Source organism: Dama dama, chromosome 9 (assembly GCF_033118175.1).
Source record: "Dama dama isolate Ldn47 chromosome 9, ASM3311817v1, whole genome shotgun sequence".
NCBI lineage: Eukaryota > Metazoa > Chordata > Mammalia > Artiodactyla > Cervidae > Dama > Dama dama.
The window spans coordinates 65,092,078-65,109,993 of record NC_083689.1 but is presented as its reverse complement, the minus strand read 5'-3'; the positions used below and the strand labels follow the sequence as shown (position 1 = coordinate 65,109,993).

The following is a 17,916-nucleotide window of genomic DNA, read 5'->3' as shown; positions in this document are numbered from 1 at the left end:
GACCACAACAAGAGAAGCCAAAACAATGAGAAGCCCGAGCACCACAACAAAGAGAAAGCCCCTGCTCACTGCAACTAGAGAGAAAGCCCTGCTCACTGCAACTAGAGAAAGCCCTGACACAGCAACAAAGAACCAGGGCAGTCATAAACAAACAAATAAACTATCAGCCATAGATTCTCATAACCAAGTACCTAGAGAAGCCAAGGCTCTAAGTGATCAAGTATTTGCTGTCATAGAGCATCTCAGTGAAATGAAGGAGGATGATGCAGCTGATTGGCTGCTTCTAAGGGTGCTGGCAAAGACAAGGAAAGAAAAGTGATGTGCTCAGGGCTCTAAATTCCCAGGATTTTAATTTTTTATTTTTAAAAAATTTATCTCTTAGGATCCAAATGTTGAGTGCTAACGATACCAATATGATTCCTTTACCACATATAATTTCTTTACCTACTGTATCCAGATATTAATATGTGGATAATATCAATACTAAAATTAAGTCTGTGGAATACATCTTTTCCCCCCAAGTATATATCTCATTAAGGATGAACAGCCAAAATACTATTAAATTTACTTGAAATAATGATTCTCAGGATGGTTATGCCTCCAACTTGATATACAATGAGGTTCAGTTGCTCCTGTATCTTTTCCTTTTTAGAATTTACTTATCTCTTTGATACAATTTAGCATTTTAAATTAGGGCTTCCCAGGTGGCACAGTGGTAAAGAATCCTTCTGCCAGTGCAAGAGATATAGGAGGCACAGGTTTGATCCCTGGGTCAGGAAGATCCCCTGGAGAAGGAAATGGCAAACCACCCCAGTATTCTTGCTTGGAAAATTCCCTGGGCAAAGGAGCCTAGCAGAGTACAGTCCATAGGGTCAAAAAGAGTTGGACACAACTGAGCATGCATGCATGCACAGCACATTTTAATTTTAAATTTTAAATTTAAATTTTAAATTATGTAAAACATTTAATAGTTCCAAATTTAGAATTATATAACAAGGTATATTCAGAAAGCTAGCTTTTGCCTTTTTCTCTCTCCTTAAGGAAAACATGAAGAGGAACTAAAAAGCCTCTTGATGAAAGTGAAAGAGGAGAGTGAAAAAGTTGGCTTAAAGCTCAACATTCAGAAAACTAAGATCATGGCATCTGGTCCCATCACTCCATGGGAAATAGATGGGGAGACAGTGGAAACAGTGTCAGACTTTATTTTTTTGGGCTCCAAAATCACTGCAGATTGTGATTGCAGCAATGAAATTAAAAGACACTTACTCCTTGGAAGGAAAGTTATGACCAATCTAGACAGCATATTAAAAAGCAGAGACATTACTTTGCCAACAAAGGTCCATCTAGTCAAGGCTATGGTTTTTCCAGTGGTCATGTATGGATGTGAGAGTTGGACTGTGAAGAAAGCTGAGCACCAAAAAATTGATGCTTTTGAACTGTGGTGTTGGAGAGGACTCTTGAGAGTCCCTTGGACAGCAAGGAGATTCAACCAGTCCATCCTAAAGGAGATCAGTCCTGGGTGTTCATTGGAAGGACTGATGCTGAAGCTGAAACTCCAATACTTAGGCCACCTGATGCGAAGAGTTGACTCACTGGAAAAGACCCTGATACTGGGAGGGATTGGGGGCAGGAGGAGAAGGGGACGACAGAGGACGAGATGGCTGGATGGCATCACCAACTCAATGGACATGAGTTTGAGTAAACTCCGGGAGTTGGAGATGGACAGGGAGGCCTGGTGTGCTGCGATTCATGGGGTCGCAAAGAGTCAGACATGACTGAGCGAACGAACTGAACTGAACTGAAGGAAAACATTTCTGTTAAGTTTTGGTTTATCTTTCATTCATTTCTCTTTGAAAATATAAGCAAACACATATACACATTTTCATTTGTCTCTTGCACTCTAAACACTGTTTGGCACCTTGGTTTTTTTTGTTGTTGTTGTTTGGTTGTTGTTCTTGTTTTAACCTAATATGTCCTGGAGGTTGTTTTATAGCATTATATAGAAATTACCAGGGACTTTTCCTGGCAGTCCACTGTTTAAGACTCTGTGCTTCCAATGCAGGAGACTCTGGCTTGATCCCTGGTCAGGGAACTACTGTCCCACATGCCAGGCAGCATGGTCAAAAAAAAAAAGAAAAGAAAAAAAAAAAAAAAAATGTTCCTCATTCCTTTTTAGACTGAGTTAGAATTTAACATCATCATCTTCTTAGCACTGTGTCAATTGCTTTCTGTTTATGACAAGTTTATCAGTCCGGTTTCTGGCAGGAAACAGATGGCACTTTCAAAATGGGTAATCTGAGAATTTAATCAAGGGGCTATTTATACAGATGTGGGCCCATGTAGGTAAGCCACAGAGATGGTGCAGGTCCCCAGGGCCAGCAATAGCTTGAGACCTGAGGAGGCGATGGGAGAGATGGTTACAAGAACAAGAAGGGAGCCTTGGATGGGAGCTGGGCCCCTGGGTTGAGGGACAGAGTCAGTTTGCTGTGATCCCCCAGGGAAGGAGCTGAGGGAAATTAACACACCAGTCTCACTCTTCTTCCTGCTCTTCCCAGTCTCCTACTGTGCTCCCTACTGGCCCCTCCCAAGTGGAAACAGGCCCTGGGTGCCCACTGAGGTGTGCAGATGCGGAAGGCTGGGGAGTGGATCCCGGGGCAAGCAGGACACAACTGGCACAGCCAGGGATATTTTTCCGTTTAAGTTTTACAAGCTCTCATTTAAATGAAATGCATTTGGGACTGGTGGTCCAGTGACTGAGACTCCCAAAGCAGGGGGCCTGGGTTCCATCCTTGGTCAGGGAACTAGATCCCACGTGCCATAACTAAGAGTTCGCATGCTGAAACTAAAGATCCTGCATGCAGGAACTAAGACCTGACACAGTCAAATAAGTAAAAATATATATTAAAAAATTAAATGGATCTAAGCTTTAAAAAATAAGCTTAAATAAAGCAAATAAGAGGATAGGATTCAGGAGGATACCGCATGGGTGGTGAAGGTGGTGCCTTATGCCTGAATCTGGAAAATCCTGGTCAGGATGACCCACTGTCCCCCTCTCCCTACCCCCTACCTCCCATCCCCGTATTTTAAAAGATAATCTCCTCTCTCTCCTGGCCATCCCTGGCTGCCTTTCTCTGGACCTTTGAGAGTTGCTGAGAAACATTAGGGGAAACGATGCTTTTCATTAGAGAGGAGAGGCCCTGGGAGGTCACGGGTGAAGGGCTCTGAGAGCTCCTGAAGTAGATCCTTGCCCCCCCCTCCTCCCCGCCACCCCCACTTTCGCCCATCCCCACCCCACCCCTCACTCTCGCCCACCCCCCGTGCCCCGGGCCTTCCCCTCTTCCCCTGTCCTGCCCCATCCCCACCCCTACTCCAGACCCGCTCCCTTGGCTGCTCGCCCTGGGAGCATAAGGCCTTCATTATTCTCTGACCAGCTGAGCTGTTGAGGGAAGGTGGATGCTGCGCGTCCTTGGGGCTGAAACTCTAGGTTGGAAACCGGAGAAGGACCAGAAGGGGTGGAAGAATCCCCACCTGTATTCAGTCCAAGCCCCACCTGGCTCGGACTTACGGCCTGAGGGCTGAGTGTGGACCTCAGAGAACTCTCCAAGAACGGGGAGCCAGAAAGCTGTTATGAGTCTGGGGTGGAAGAGACGTAAGAGACCCTTGTAAACTGAGTCAGCCCTCTTGCTTTATCTTTCCCATCCTCCTCTTGGTATAATCCCATTCACTCAAATGAGTGACGGAGCGCCCCCTCTGGGTGGGGCGCGGAGCAAACGCTGGGGCACAATGAAGAACAAGGCGTCATTCCCTGGCCCAGGAAACAGTAGAGTGTGAAGGAGAGATGGAAAAACCATTACACAGCCTGTAGGGGAGGTACCTAAGCTAGTTCTCTGGAATCAGAGAAGCTTTCCAGAGGAAGCCATGGTTAGGCTGAGCACTAGAGGAGGGTAGGAATGAGCAGTTCAAGTCCATATAGAACTTGGTGGGGAGAAGAGGATACACAAAGGCAGCCGTAGGTTCAAGAGATCCTGGTGGCCCAGAGCAGTTACAGTGGGTCAATTTATTAGAATGTGTGTTGTGTTGGGTGGGGAGGAACCGTATAGGAAGTGTTGAGAGATGAGGCTGGAGGGTAGGCAGGGGCCAGGCTATGCAGGGACTCAACCTGCCTTAAGGAGCTTGAAGGGTATTCTGTGGGGGAATGAAGTGTTTAGGTAGGGGAGTGACATCATCAGATTCGTGTTCAAGAGTCTCTTCATGGTACTCTAGAGCTGGCTCTCAACTGTGCTTCCACATTTCCACCCTCACTGTTATTCCCTGGACCCCTGCAACAGCATGTTCTCCTCCGGAATCCCCAGCACACTGCATCTCTGCTCTACACTTGAATCTAACACAGCATTCAATTTAAAAATGCTTAGGGACTTCCCTGGTGGTCCAGTGGTATCCAGTGCAGGGGGCGTGGGTTTGATCCCTGGTTGGGGAACTAAGATTCCCACACACCTCATGATGCAGCCAAAAAATAAATAAATAAAATTAAAAAAAAAAAAAAGCAAACAAAGTTTCAGTGAGCCTTAAGATTCATTCGTGTAAGTTTCTTAAAAAGTGTATCATTATTCCTTAAACCTAATCATTGCACCTACTAAGACTGACTTTCTAAAAATTGTGATTAAAAAAAAAAACATAAAATTCATATGGCAAGTTCTGGAAAAAGGAAAAACCATCTCTGTTGAAGAAATGTAGGCATTGTGTGAAACACAAGTGCTGTACCAGTGACCAAGACATGCAAGATCCCTGCTCAAGCAACATCCCTGCTCATGCAACGCTTAGATCCTGGGGGAGAGGGAGATAGAGAACAAGCCCATGAATAAGCACAAGTAAATTTATCCTGTGATAAGAAAGAAAATCCCCCCAGGGTGGATGACAGAGTGACTGGAGATTGGGGGTGGGTTGTTGCTGTTCAGTAGCTCAGTTGTGCCTGACTTTTTCGACCCCATGGACTGCGGCACACCAGGCTTCCCTGACGTTCACTATTTCCTGGAGTTTGCTCAAACTCATGTCCATTGAGTCAATGATACCACCCAACCATGAGATTAGGTGGTTAGTGAAGGCTTCTCTTAGGAATTCACTGAGCTGAGATCAGATGGCTGGAGGTAGTGTGTACACGGTTGTTATAGCAGTTCTTTGGTCATCAGACCCCAGGCTCTTTCTTTCTTCTCCATCCCCTTAGCTAATGGCTTCCATTCTTGAGGTAATTTTGTGGTCCAATATAGCTGCTGGTGCTTTAGCCATTATGCCTTCATTCCAGGCAGCAGGAAGAAGGAAGGAAGGAAAGGCAAAAAGATGGACTTCTGCATGCCAAATCTGAGTATGACTTCAAATAACAACTCTGTCCTTTGGAGTCCTTTTTCATCCCACCAAGAATGAGTGTCTACCTCACGATAGAACTTCATCACCTTGGGAAGAAGAAGGGATGAAGAGGGCCAGCTAAGTCTACTCTACGTGCCAATAGGGATCTGAGGAGAGAGCCCATGTCAAGAGCCTGCTGAGGACATTATACATAAGACATTTGGATTGAGCCACAAGAAGAGCTGCCTCTAGGATGTACATCACCTTGGCCAAAGTTGCAGTGGGTGGGCAGGGTAGAGCCCCTACCTGTATAATTTGATATTTTAAAAGAGAGATGGACTACCCAGCTGAGTCAAACTCCTGAAAGGATCCTTCTCAGAAGTGCCGTACATCTCATTAGCTAGCAAATGGCACTGGGGGAGAGAATTCTGCAAGGGTTTCCAGCAGGGAAGCGACATAAAGTGATATGCATTTCAAAAGAGCCATTCTAGTTGCTCTGTGGAAAATGGAGAGTGGTGAGGCAAGAATGGAAAAAAGCATCAAAGAGGGAGTCATAGACTTGGCTCCTCCTCCTGATGATATACAAATTAACCATGTGATCTTGAACAAGTCTCTCCTCCTGCCTGGGCCTGAGTTATGTCCTTTCATAAACTGACAGGGCCTCAGTCTGCTTCTCCTTATGAGGCTGATGTACCAGAGGTGGTTGCCTGTGGGCCTGGCAGCTCTCAGGGCACATTCCATGCCCTGGAGAAGCATCTCTGGGAGGCTCCCCCATCCTCTATCTCCTGGACCCCACAACATCTCTGAAAGGTACCTCCCTTCAGGCCTGGGTGCCTGGGTTCTGGGAGGAGGGAGGAGGCCTGGCCTCAGCTCCTGTTTGTCCCTCGACCTGCCCTGGATGTGTTTGTTCCTGCTCGTCCCCTCCTCCATGTCTGCCTCTTCTCCGCTTCTTCCGGCTCACTGCCCGCCTCCCACACAGACTTCTGACAGCTCCACACCCAGCCCACAGGGCTCCAGGCTCAGTGAGCGCAGGAGCTTGTGCGAACCATTCTCGGTCCTGCCTCCACAGCCTTCCATCAAGTCTCACCTTCCCTACTTGTGCTGCTCTTAATGCCATCCATCTCTCTTTGGTGGTTTCTTTTTCTCTCACACTGTCTTTTAGCCTTGCCCTCTGTGTCTGTTTTAAAAGCACAAAACAACAGGCAATTATATGTTCATAAAAAATGCACTAGGGAAGTAATAAGAAGTTGGTATAAAGTACCTCTCACCTCCGTTTCCACTCAATCCATCCCCTCTCCAGAAGCCACCACTATTTATGGTTTTGTGAGTATGCATGGCTGACCCTGTGCTCTGATATTAGCTCTCCTCTCTCTCTCTTTCTCTCTCTCTGACTTTGTGTATGGGTTTAACTGGGTCTCAGTTCCTCTGCCTTTATCTCTTTTTTCTTTTGGCCATGCCACATGGCTTGCAGGATCTTGGTTTCCCAACCAGAGATTGAACCTGGGGCCCCAGCAGAGAAAGCCCTGAGTCCTAACCACTGGACCACCAGAGAAGTCCCATCCCTGCCTTTATCTCTTTCTGTTTCTCTGTGTTGCTTTTTCCTCCTGATCTCTCAGTGCCCCCGCCCCCCTTCCCTTTCTCTTTCTGCCTCTCGCTCTTTCCTTATCTGCCTCATTCTATTTTTTGCTTCTCCTGTCAAAACCAGGTTTTTTTTTTAAGTTAAAAACTTTCATAAAAATAAAAAATGGGTGCATACCAATGATTTATTTAACCTGTTCATGAGGGAATAGCGGGATGGTAAAGCTGATTCCAGGAGAGTTCAAAGAGAGATCATGTCTACATAGCACTGAAGGAAAACTGGAGGGTCTGCTAGGTCATATACAAAACTGGTTCATGTCCTACAAGGCATTAAAGCTCCAGCTTTCCTTTAACTGGACAGAAATCTATGGATTAATATGTAACTTCAGAGCCAGGCCCCCTAATCAATAGTAAACAAGTCAAACAACAGTACATCTCCTAGAGAAGGTGGTCCCTGGATGGGTGTGTTAGTCCAGGCTTTAGTCTGACATCAAGAGGATATGCAGTCACCCTCTGGTCTTGTTGCTGAGCTTGGGTCGATTTCTCCACATTTGTTTCTCTGTGTGTGCCTTTTCCCCTCTCTCCTCACCTTTGCTTCTCTCTTGATCGTGGCATGCTCGGTCAGTGTCTTTCTCTTCTCTGTCTGAGCCTGTTTCTCTGTCTTTCTTGGACTCTGTCCCTCTGTCTGGATCTCACAAACCCATCTTAATCGCCTTGACCTGGGAGTCAGCCACGCTGTGCCAGCACCCACACAGGAGCTGCAGGGAAGGGACCAAGCAGCCATGCCCCTGCCACTCTGTCTGAATTTCTCTTTAGCCTTGGAAGGACATCAGATGGAAATTCTGAGCCCCTGGAGCAAAGGAGCTGAGGGTGTGGGACGTGGCAGGAGAAGGGAGGGCTGGCCAGCTGCTGTGGGCTGGAGCGAGCTCCTGGCTTCAGCTGGCTGGGGCGGGGATGATTTCACACCACAAAAATGTCTGAATCAGGAGAATAATCCAACTTGGGATAAGGCTGGGAAGTGGGCCGTTTAGTGGGGGAGGGCAAGGGGTGGAGATCTCGGTGTTGGGACCGGGGGCCAAGATGGGTGGCTGGCTCCGGCTCCTCATGGCTCTGGGGTGGGGCCCTTACAGTTCTGGGGTTTCAGGAAAGAAATGATTCCTTCTCCCACATTGCAAGTCAAAGTGCAAAGTCTGGCCTCCCAAGAGACAGCAGGACAGATTCAGGGTTGCCACCCTGGAGAATCACAAGGCTCCACTAGAAAACCTGAGGATCTGGGGGAGGGAGAGACACAGGAGACAGTAGAGAAAGAAGAGGAAACACTGAACTGAAAGTCTGCAAGGCCTTGAATTAAATGACATAGTGATTTTCAAGAGTTATTTAGCTGCAGAAGCTGATTAAAATAGCCTAACAACAGCTGCCTTGGGGGGTTCTAAGGAAAGAACCTGAGCCCCCTCACCTTGGTCCTCACCCCCACCATTTGGAAATTGTGACCTAACCCAACAGCCTCATTCTACAAATGAGTCAAGTGCCCAGAGAGGGGAGATGACTTGCCTAAGTCATTTATGGAGTACGGAAATCAGGCGCCTTGATTCCTGGTCCACTGGTCTCTTCAGAAAGATGGGAAGGGGACTACCTGGTGCTCCGGTGGCAAAGCCGCTGCACTCCCACTGCAGGGGAATGAGATCCCACATGCTGCAGCTAAGAGTTCACATGTTGCAATCAAGACCTGCTGCAGCCAAATAAATGAAAAGATGGAAAGAACAGAAAAAGAAAGGGTTCAGATAAAAAACAAAAAAAGGAAGACGGGAAATGAGAAGATGGAGAAGAGGGAGAGATTAGCAGAGAGAAGGAAGCACAAGGCTAGGTCTCTTTAAAGTTTTCATAACCAGAAAGTAAGACATTGGTCTTTCTCCCAGAAGGATACAGAAGAGGGACCTTCGGGAAAGGTGGACCAGCCCCAGCTCCCATCAATAAAGCTTCGAGAATGGTGGCTGATAAGAGACACCTCCAGCAGATGGATTTTGTTTGAAAGAGAAACATTTAAAAAGGGGGTAAGGGATCTGAGAGCCTCTGGTGGGTCATGTTCTCTCCAGGTTGATCAAGCCCCCCCACCCCCACCCTCACTCTCCCCGCTAGATCCAGCACATTGCCTAGAGGAACTTCTCACACCTGTCACCTGCCTGCCCCCAAAGATGATGACCCTGTCTCCCTGGTAACCCTGGTTTCTCCTCCAGGGATGTACCAGGCAGGTGGATGGAGCCCCTTCCTCATGGCTGCCTACCTGGGGTGAGGAGACTTCAAGCTTCCGGGGAGTGGGTCTGACATTGTCCGGGGCTCACACTTGGCTCATGGAGCTCTTCCCTTTCCCACGGGGCTGGGTACAGCTTGTGAGTTTGTGATACTCTGTGTCTTGGGACAGATTGCTCTCTCTCTCTCTTTGCTCATTTTTTTCTTCACCGGTAAAGCCAGTAGGCTAAAAATAAACTCGTGCATTTCAATTTTTTTCTTAAGTAATGAAATCTTAGGCAAAAGCCTGATATGTCAGACAGGTAAAAGTAGTTCTGCTCTATGTAATTAACAAGGACCTGCTGTGTAGCACAAGGAACTCTACTCGGTACAGAGTACAGAGTACTCAGTACTCTGTAACGGCCCATATGGGAAAAGAATCTAAAAAAAACAAAGGAGATATATTTATGTACAACTGATTCACTTTGCTGTACACCTAAAACTAACACAACACTGTAAATCAACTATACTCCAATAATTTTTTTTTTTTTTTAATGTAGTTCTGCTCTGGATGAAGGCAGAGATGGACTGGGAATCTGGAGATCTGCCCCTTTGGCTTTCTTTCTGTCTCCTTAAGGCTCCTCTATGAAACTCCCATAGAAGCCTGTGTGAACGTCACTGGTGTGGAAAGTCTCGAAGATTCATTACAAGAAGCTGCTGTCTGAGAAATGAAGCCAGGACTGGGGAGAGATGACCTACTGGATCAGCTCCAGAAGACAGTGAGTCTGCCAGGCAATGGTGGGGGAAAAGAGACTTGGAGACAGGGGTAAGGGGTTAATTGGTAACTGGTTAATCCAGATCTCCCTTCTGTGTCCCCCATCTCCTGAGACCCAGAAAAGAAGGATGGAGGCTCTAGGCTGTCCCCCAGGTCAGCAGAGTCACAGCACCGGTTGCCACGTCGCTGGACTGGCGGGGCTGTCATTACCCCCGGGTCCACAGCGGCTAAAACTGAAGAGAGGCTCGGTTTGTGGGCCACGTCAGGGAACATGTAAGATCTGCCACGTTGCGGACTGGGTTATTGGGCTTTCCCCCTCCTTCAGAAAAGATTTCCAGGCGTGTGGGGTTTCAGGAGAAAATTGGTGCCTGCGTGTGAGTGTTCCCTGGATCCAGACCAGCAGCTGGAGTGTTACAGGGCCAGGGATGGGAGGAGGCAGAACTAATCCATCATCGAGCTCCTCCAACCCCACCCAGGGCTACAGGGACATAGCTCAGGCCTGAGGGAGCCTGGCATCCTCAGTCATGGATACAGGACCTCAAAGAAAGAGTAAAAGTCTGTCTACTCTGTACACGAATCTTTGACATTTAGAGAGAATTTGTCTACATTTCTGGGCTTCCCTGGTGGCTCAGATGGTAAAGAATCTACCTGCAGTGGAAGATCCCGTGAAGGAAATGGCCACCCACTCCAGTATTCTTGCCTGAAGAATCCCATGGACAGAGGAGCCTGGCGGACCACAGGGTCACAAAGTTGGACACGACTGAGCAACTTGATGATGACCTGTCTATATCTCTAGCAGGAGGCCTTTCCTCAGCATGCTTTAATAGAGCACTATGCCAAAGAATTCATGAGCTTGGGTCAAGCCCCGGGTCTACCATTCACTGGCCTCATGACCCAGAACAAGTTACTTCACCTTCCTGGGCAAGGACATTGGATCCAACAGACATCCCTCAAAGGCATTTTCATGGACACTGAGTTCTGAGGGACACATAAAGGTTTTCCCTGGTCGGGGAAATAAGATCCTGAATGCCATATGGCGCAGCTTAAACAAACAGACCAAAAAAAGAAAAAAAAAAAGAAAGGTTTATTTCCTGCAGAACTTTTCAGAGACTTTAACACTGTCTTGTGCCTCAGGAATAGCCATGAGGAAGGTGGCTGATGCCACACTTCCCAAACCCATTTGAACCCAAGTTTCCGCCTTTTTATCTGAGGACTAATAGTATGTGAACATGCTTTGGGAAATTTTTAATGCTCTAATGATAAGATAGTTCACATTTCTTGATAGTGCAGGATATGAAACAGTGAGCCAAACACAATACATATATAATTTCATTTAATCTTTACAAGATCCTCATAAAGGCAGGGGGCTGGGAGGGGGTGTGGATTGTATCATTACAGTTGAGAAAACTGAGGTTGGAGCTGAAATGCTATGCCCCAAGTTTTACTGTGTTTTTTTTTCCTTAATTTTTGGCTGTATCTCGCAGTCTGCGGGATCTTAAATTCCCTGACCAGGGCTTGAACCTTCACACCCTGCGGTGGAAATGCAGACTCTTAACCACTAGACCACCAGGGGAGTCCCTGCCCAGAGTTTTAGAGTTAAGTCACTTGTCACAGGATCCAGGCCCAGAGATCTGACTCCAAAGTTGGGCCTTTCAACTTTGCTCTTGTTAACTCACTCTCTGAAACCTACTCTCTCTTGAATCTAACACTGATTTTGTCCTCAGGAGGGTCAGAAGTATAATCATGCTTATTTAATAAGACAAGAAAATCGAAGTGCAGAGAAAGGATAGGCCACTCAAGGATAGACTACAGGTAGGACCGCAGGGTCCTACTAAGGGCAGAACCTAACTGCAACTCAAACACTGTTCATTGGTGGGGGGTGGTAGTTTGTGTCAACTCGAGGAAGTGCAGCCAACATATGGTGAATGCTTTGCCACCTCAGTGGAGAAGGAGATGCCTCGGTAATCTCTCCTTTGAACCCAGACAGAGGCAGCTGGTTAGTAGAAAGAGCCTCAGACCAGTTTGGAGTGGTCATTTCAGCTTCACCTGGGCCATCTGGGTGACCATGAGCAGAACATTCTGTCTGTTCAAGCCCTGAATGTGCTGAGTGAATCCTTACTTTTCTATCTGAGGGACTGACTGTGCTGCTCCCTAAGATATGGGAATAAAAGTCCTTTATGAACTGTAGAGAGCTGAGGGACAATTGGCTGGTGGGAGTGTTGAGAGTGCAGAGGGTGCTGACATGAAATTCCATCCTCCTCTCCCTTTGGCCTTGCCCTGGTCATCGGCCACTCTGCCCAGGGGACCAACGACCAGAGAACAATGGGCTCTTTGTGCCCTTCAGCCAATGGGAGGGCCGGCCCAGGGAAAGATACAGTAACAGGAAGACAGGCTGAGTCAGTCTCCCTGTGCCCAGGCTGTCTTAGTTCGGCAGCCTTGACCTTCAGCCAGATGCACAAATGGTGCATGTCAGAGTTTTGATACATAATCTTAAGTCCAAAGGGATCACGTGGCACAGTCCCTGCCTCCAGAGACTTGGAGCAGCCAGAGTTGGCCTCCGCTTGGGCCTGGAGACCAGGGCTCTAAGCCTAGCTTTCTATACTGTGACCTTGGGCTCTACAGTCCTCCATTTCCCCAGCCATACAAGGAGGAGTCGGCCTGGATAGAGCTGAAGGGCCCTATCAGCTTTAAACTTCGAAAGACTAACAAAGATTCAGCCTGAGCTCACAGGTTGGGTGGGCTTGGGGCAGATGGGGGAAGGGAGGGAGCCTCACCAAGAACATGGCACAGGCAGGGTTGTGATTAGGGAAGTGACAGAGAGCTGGGGTCTGGAGTTAAGCTACTTGTGTAGATTCCTAGCTTTACAACAGTGGGACTTTGAGCAAGCTATTTAATTTTCTGAACCTTTCTTTCCTCATCTTTGGAATGGGAATGGTAATTGCACCTCCCTGCATGCATGCTAAGTCGCTTCAGTCATTTCTGACTCCTTGCAAGCCCATGGACTGTAGTCTGCCAGGATCCTCTGTCCATGAGATTCTCCAGGTAAGAATACTGGAGTGGATTGTCTTTTCCTCCTCCAGGGGTTCTTCCCAACCCAGGGACTGAACCTGAGTCTTCTGCATCTTCTACACTGGCAGGTGGGTTCTTTACCACTAATGCCACCTGGGAAGCAATTATACCTCCCTATGGTAGACAAAATAATGCCCCCCTCCCCCCACCAAAGAAGTCCATGTTCTTATTCCTGTAACTATAAATATGGCCAAAGGGACCAACTTTGCAGGTGAAGTTAGACTTTGGAGATGGGAAGATTATCCTAGATTATCTGGGTGGGCCCAATGTAATCACAAGAGTCTCTATAAGAGGGAGGTGAGAGGGTCAAAGTCAGAAAAAGGAGATGCAACACCAGAAACAGAGGTTGGAAAGATGTGCTTGGAGGACGGAGAACAGGCCACAGGCCAAGCAAGGCAGCTGGCCTCTAGAAACTGGAAAAGGCATGGACACAGATTCTCCTCTCAGGCCTTCAGAAGGAACACAGCCCTGCCAAGACCTTGATTTTAGGACCCCTGATCTCCAGAAATGTAAAGTCATAAATGTGTGTTTTAAGTCACCAAGTTTGTGATAATTTATTATAGCAATAATGGAAAACTAATATCCTAGCTAAGTGTGTATATTAAGTGAAGTTTAAAAGAGATAATGAACATAAATGTTTTGCCCAGTGTCTGCTGAGAAATATTGGAAATTATCATCTCTCTTTCTAGTTTACTCATAATTATTCCAAGGGGACCTGGTCTCCCCCAGGCCCTCAAGTTCCCACATACAAAACTTATTATTATTATTTTTTTTTACTTGCAAGGCCCACTCAGGATTTACGGCCTTGGAGATCTGAACCGCTAAGATCCTGACACTGCTTCTGATGTGAGGCCTGAGGGCATGTTTCTTGGCACTGCTTCTATTTACTTAACTTTCTGCTTGGTTGCCTTCCTTCTTGCTAGAAGTCAAATTGACAGAGTCTCCCCATCTGTTTCCAGAGCTCGGACCTCTTGCTTCCTCTCTAGGTAGTTCTGCTTGTATGTGGGAACACTGGTGGCCCACCTGGCCCCAGTTCAGCTCCCAGAGATGGTCCATCACGTGGTTCAGGTGACAGAAACTCTAGAGTTATGAGCAGAAGGACGAGCAGGTTCTCAGTGGGCCTGAGATTCGGTCTCTGAGCCAGGGCTCAGGAGACCTGGTTTTGAGCCCCATTTCCATGGGCTTCCCTTGTGGCTCAGCTGGTAAAGAATCCACCTGCAATTTGGGAGACCTGGGTTCAATCCCTGAGTTGGGAAGATCCCCTGGAGAAGGGAAAGGATACCCACTCCAGTAATTTGGCCTGGAGAATTCCATGGACTGTATAGTCCATGGGGTCACAGAGAGTCGGACACGACTGAGTGACTTTCACTTTCACTTTCCACTAAGTGACTGGGGCCTCAGTTTCTCTGTATCTACAACCTAGGTCCTAATTCCCATTTCCCTGATTACTTCACAGGATGGCTCTGTCATTCAGAGAAAGGAGATGAAGAACAAGGATGAAGCAGAGGAAGAGGATGGAGAGGAGGATGAGGAAGGCCATGAGGAGAAGGAAAATCTCTGATCTATAATTCTAGACACATTTTCAGTCACATGAAGAAGTCAGGGTCTTGGCACTTATTCTCCTCTTGCCTGGAACACTCCTCCCCCAGCCCTTCTTGCTGACTCATCATTCATTTTTCCCCCCAAACTGACCTCCTCCAAAGGCCTACCCTGACCACACTATCAGTAAATAATTCTCCCATTACCTTCTCAAGTCATCCTGTTTAGTTCATTCACAGAATTGATCACAACTTGAAACTTCATTTATCACCTGCCTCTAGCTATTAGAATGTAAAAGGCATGAAGACAGCCTTTGCCCTACTGATGGATACAGCCTCTGTGGAGTGGAGTCCATGAATGAGTGATGGAGGCAGCTGATGTTCTGGAAGGTATGGGAGCCCAGACACTGTGCACTTGTGGGTACTGTCCTGAAGTTCTAAAGCTGTGCTGGGTGCTATGTCAAGAAGGGAAGGATCAAGGGAGCAGGGGTGGTACCTAAAGGAGCGCAGCTGGTGAGAGGCTGGACAGGGTGATGAGCAGCTGGTAGGGACACCAAGGGGCTGACTTCTCATTCTGCAAGCTGAAAAGCTGATCCAGTCTGATATGGGGTCAGCAACACACCCAACTAGGGCGATGGGCACCCAATGGTGGTGAGTCCAGAGCCCACAGATGGCAGAGATGGAGGGGAACTTAGGAGGAGTAGAGTGTAGTTAAGCACTTGGGCACTGGTATCCCTTGTACCTGGATTTGAATTTCTGATTTAATCATGTACTTGGTGCATGAGCTTGGGCAAATTATCGATCTGAAATTTCACTTTCCACATCTCTAAAATGGAGATAATATTTCCTATCTCATAAAGGTTAGGTCAGAAAATATGCACCAAGCACTTAGCTCAGTGCTTGGCACATAGTAGGTGTTTAATAAATATTGACTCTTATGACTACTGTGGGGCTTACCTGGTGGCTCAGATAGTAAAGAATCTGCCTGCAATGCAGAAGACCCGGGTTCAATCCCTGGGTTGGGAAGATCCCCTGGAGAAGGAAGTGGCTACCCACTCCAGTATTCTTGCCTGGAGAATCCCATGGACAGAGGAGCCTGGCAAACTACAGTCTACAGGGTTGCAAAGAGTTGGAGATGACTGAAGCGACTGAGCACACACAGGATTACTATTATGCTGTCCAATATCCTAACCGATGGGAAAGGTATAGCTCAGACAGGAACAGGGGTGAGGCTGTGTCACTCAGTAACTCAGTGTCAGAGCAGGGACTGGCACCCAGGACGAGTACCCCTCCCAATTGCACTTCTCTCTCTTCCCTTGGTGGTGGCCGGAGGACCAGCCTCAGTCCTAATGGTCTCCCTCAGTAGGTCCAAGTCATCTTGCTTCAGAGGCTCCTGTCCCCCCAGGGTGCTAGGGGGGACCTAGACAGAAACCTCCCAAGTTTTCTTCTGAGGAATCCAGGCTCAGGGTCTTCCCACAGAGCCTGGGAATAGCCCCCAGATGGGATCTTTGTCCCAGAGCTTTAGCCTAGCCCCAGTCAGCTTTCTAGCTTCTGAACTGAAGGCCTCATGAGAACTCCAGCCAAACACTGGGAATGGTTCTATCAGCTCACTTTCATCAGAATCATTATCTTAGTTTATGAAGAAAAACACAACGTTTAAGTTAATTTTAGTCCCCACGATCCCTGGGAGCTATAGCAACCAATCCTATAAAAGCACACATCTGTTCACAGTGCAAACAGATATCTGAGGAGTCTGCCAGCACCTGGTACTAAACAGCTGAGGTAGAGTTCTTGATTTGTGCAACTGGGAGAGGTCTTGGGGGTCAGCTGGTGCAGAGATACTTTCATGGATTTCTGACTCATCCCTTTCAAAACCTGAAGGAAGCCATGGGCCTTCTCTGATGAAAAATGCACAGACACCCGGAGTTTCTCAGGTTCAAGAATCTCTCTCCCCCCATTTTTTTTTAACTTTGCATTTTATAGTGGAGCACAGCTGATAACCATGTTGTGTCAGTTTCAGGTGTATGGCAAAGTGATTCAGTTACACATGTACATGTATCTATTCTTCAAATCCTTTTCCCATTTAGGTTGTTACAGAATACTGAGGAACATTCCCTGTGCTGTACAGTAGGTCCTTGTTAGTCCTCTCTTCTATATATAGTAGTGTGTCTATGTCAACTGCAATCTCCCAGTTTATGCCCCCCCAACCCTTCCCCACTGGTAACCATAAATTCGTTCTTTAAGTCTGTGAGTCTGTTTTGGTTTTGTATGTAAGGTCATTTGTATCATTCTTTTTAGATTTGCATACAAGCAGTATCATATGCTATTTGTCTTTTTCTATCTAACTTTACTGCACCCGAAGACCAGGGAAGACCAGCATGGGGCACTATTGCAGGCTGGAACCCTAGTAAAAGACAACTTCCGCTCTGAGGGCCAGCTTTGTGCTGGCCGCTGCTCTAGCCCCTTGGAGCACTGCGGTGAATTAGACCCATGAAGTGCCTGTTGCCACGCGGTGTCTGTGGAGCTCAGGTGACAAAACACTCCTGGTCATGACCAGTGCTAGGAAGGGAACAAAGCTGCGTGAGGTGCTGAACTAAGCCTGTGAGAGCCTCCATTAGGAGACAACATTAGAACAGAGATCTGAAGGGTGAAAAAACTCCAGGCACAAGAAAATCAGATGGGAGAAAGTTCCCGAGAGAGGTTAGAGCAAGTGCAAAGCCCCTGAGGTGGCAATAATGTTTCAGTCATTGAGGAACTGAAAGGAAGCCAGTGTGGATAGAATACAGTGAAAAAAAAGGAGGGGAGTGACAGGAGGAGAGGGTGGCAAAGAAGGCAGAGGCCATATTGTGCAGAAGTTCATGAGAATGTTCTCTGCCTTCTCCCTTTTCATGTTATTCAAACCCAATTCATGCTTTGAGAGCTACCTATTACAGGAAGCCTTCTCTGCCTGCTCTGACTCAGAAACCCTGCCACTCTGAACCCCCGGGGGTAAACCTCAGAATCTGAACCACTCATGTGAGTGGGTGAATGCCTAAGGCATGCCATCTCAGCAAGATCCAAGCACCTTGAGGACAAGGACCAGATATTAATTCTTATACTTCTCCAGATGCTAGCTGTGCACTCATAAATATTTATACACTCATTGATATTCTCATAAATATTCAACTAAGACCTGTTGCACCAAGAAGTTCATACACATCAAAGTGAACCAGGTTGGGACTTCCTGGTAGTCCAGAGGCTAATCTGCCTGCTAATGCAGAGGACACAGGTTCAATCCCTTGTCTGGGAAGGTCCTATGTGCTGCGGAACAGCTAAACCTGTGTGTCACAACTACTGAGCCCATGCACCTTGGATCCTGCGCTCCGCAGCTAGAGAAGCCATCACAGTGAG

At 47.3% G+C, this 17,916-nt stretch overlaps 1 long non-coding RNA gene across 1 annotated transcript; it reads left to right on the top strand.

Annotated features, from left to right (window-relative positions):
- The first annotated feature begins 9,151 nt into the window (after window positions 1-9,151).
- Window positions 9,152-16,712, top strand: LOC133061447 (uncharacterized). The gene is made up of 3 exons (XR_009693986.1): window positions 9,152-9,204; window positions 9,705-9,923; window positions 14,445-16,712. It is a non-coding gene; the product is annotated as an uncharacterized LOC133061447 (long non-coding RNA).
- The last annotated feature ends 1,204 nt before the right edge of the window (window positions 16,713-17,916 follow it).